The 2,554-nt window shown below is 40.0% G+C and overlaps 1 pseudogene; it reads left to right on the top strand.

Moving 5' to 3' along the window:
• Window positions 1–546: 546 nt before the first annotated feature.
• LOC115933776 (large ribosomal subunit protein mL50-like) lies at window positions 547–1,028 on the top strand (annotated as a pseudogene).
• The last annotated feature ends 1,526 nt before the right edge of the window (window positions 1,029–2,554 follow it).

Below are 2,554 nucleotides of genomic sequence, written 5' to 3'. Positions count from 1 at the left end.
GTGAAACCTTGTCTCCACTGAAAATACAAAAAAAAAAAAAAGAAAAGAAAGAAGGAAAATTAGCTGGGTGTGGTGGCTCACGCTTGTAATCCCACCTTCTCAGGAGGCTGAGGCAAGAGAATTGCTTGAACCTGGGAAGTGGAGGTTGTGGTGAGCCAAGATTGCGCCACCACACTCCAATCTGGGTGACAGAGGAAGACTCCATCTCAAAAAAAAAGAATGGGGTAGCTAGCTGGGTGCGGTAGCTCAGGCCTGTAACCCTAACACTTTGGGAGACAGACTGGGGAGGATCACTTGAGTCCAGGAGTTTGAGACCAGCCTGGGTAATAGAGTGAGACCCCAGTCTCTACAAAAAATAAAAAAATTAGGCAGGCTTGGTGGCATGTGCCTGTTGTCTGTTACTGGGGAGGCTGAAGCAGGAGGATCACTTGAACCCAGGGAGTTGAGGCGCTGCAGTGAGCCATGATCCCACCTCTGGGCGGCAGAAAAAGACCCCATCTCAAAAAAAGAAAAAAAAAAATGAGAGGTCCGTGGATCTCATCGAAGATGGCAGCGCAATCTGTGTCCGGCATTACCAGAAAAGTCTTCATGTGGACAGTCTCAGGGGCACCACACACAGAATTTTGGTCTCGATCCAGAAAAAAGAAAGAGCCAGTGGTTGCTGAGACAGTACAAGAGGTGAAAAAGGAATCTATCCTCAGTGTGTCTACCCTCACAAAGCCGAGCATACACACCACCTGAAGATCTCCAGAGTTGTTTGGAATCTTATGTTAAAGAAGTTTTTGGTTCATCTCTTCCTAGTAATTGGCAAGACATCTCCCTGGAAGATGGTCATCTACAGTTCAATCTCTTGGCACATTTAGCTGATGGCTTGGGTCATGTAGTCCCTAACTCCAGACTCCACCAGATATGCAGGGTTAGAGATGTTCTTGATTTTCTATAATGTCCCTATTCAAGATAGATCTAAATTTGATGAACTCAGTGCCAGTAATCTGCCCCCCAATTTGAAAATCACTTGGAGTTACTAAGCAATTTGGAAGAGAAACACGTTAACATCATTTTTTTTCCCTGAGCAAGGGGGCTACTTATTAGACCTTTTGATACTTCACCATGTGAAATACTACCAGAACTGTTCTCTAAACCCACTTTTTCTATGGAGGAATGTATCATCTCCTTTTTTTCCTCATATTATGAGTGGACAAATAACAGGACTTTCTCTTTTCATATTTGCTGAAACCTTTTTTTATTTTTATTTTTGAGACAGAGTCTTGCTCTGTCACCCAGGCTGGAGTGCAGTGGTGCGATCTCGGCTCACTGCAACCTTTGCCCCCTGGGTTCATGCCATTCTCCCGCCTCAGCCTCCCAAGTAGCTGGGAGTACAGGTGCCCACCACCACACCCAGCTAATTTTATTTTTGTATTTTTAGTAGAGACAGGGTTTCACTGTGTTAGCCAGGATGGTCTTGCTCTCCTGACCTCGTGATCCGCCTGCCTCAGCCTCCCAAAGTGCTGGGATTACAGGCGTGAGCCATCGTGCTCAGCCTGCTGAAACTAGTTTTTAAATGAAATTAGGTCATTAATAATTTATGAAGAGTTTTGAGAGGACACTGTCATTAACTTGGGTTTAAGACAGGAGGACATTGGAAGCTCGCACCCTTCATAGGCATAAAGTAGTAGTTGCAAGAAAATATTTTTATCCTGTTAGGACTCATATCTAAGATAGAGTTATTATACATTGCACATATACAAATAAGCTTGTATTAGATACCTATAAAAGAAACATAAAAGTATGTTGTATATTACTGACCGTCCTAGATTAATTTCTTTTGGAATTAAAGTAGATTTGTTAAAGTGAAAAAAAAGAAAGAAAAGAAAAGAAAAAAGAATAGGATAGAAAATGTATCTTTCAAAAATAGTTTATTTATATTTAAATTTGTATTTATTTATTTTTTTAGAGACAGGGTCTTGCTCTGTCTCCCAGGCTAGAGTGTAGTGGTGCCATTTTAGCTCACTGCAGCCTCAAGCTCCTGGGTGATCCACCCACCTCATTCTCCTGCCCTAGCCTCCCAAGTAGCTGGGTCTGCAGGCACGAGCCACTGTGTCTAGCCTATTCATATTTTTGTTTTAAATTATGTTGAAGATTTTCTTAAACTTCAAGCTTCAAAATGTATTAACTGGGTTTTTATTACTGAAAAGTATACTAACCTTCATTTAATAATATGAATTACAGAGTTTGAAATGTAATAGTATTTCTGATTATGCATTAATACCATTAGAACCTGTATGCAAATATTAACTGACCTATCAAATTTATAATTTTCAAACCTTGCTAATTTTTTAAAAAACAATTTGTTTCTTGTCCATTGCAATAATATTGCAAACAAAGAGATTATACTTTGACAAAATTGCTAACTGAATACTATGATGCTTGGTAATAATGTCTCATTTATGTAGTACAAGGTTGATAAGAATAAGGGTATTCTTGGCCACCGATTGCTATTTTCATGAAATAGAATACAGAAGAGGTTAACAGCAAACAAAAACTGATTCATGAT

The sequence above is a fragment of the Gorilla gorilla genome, chromosome 11 (assembly GCF_029281585.2).
Source record: "Gorilla gorilla gorilla isolate KB3781 chromosome 11, NHGRI_mGorGor1-v2.1_pri, whole genome shotgun sequence".
NCBI classification, from domain to species: Eukaryota; Metazoa; Chordata; class Mammalia; order Primates; family Hominidae; genus Gorilla; species Gorilla gorilla.
Note: the sequence above shows the minus strand (reverse complement) of the source record. Positions and strands in the feature narration are given on the sequence as shown.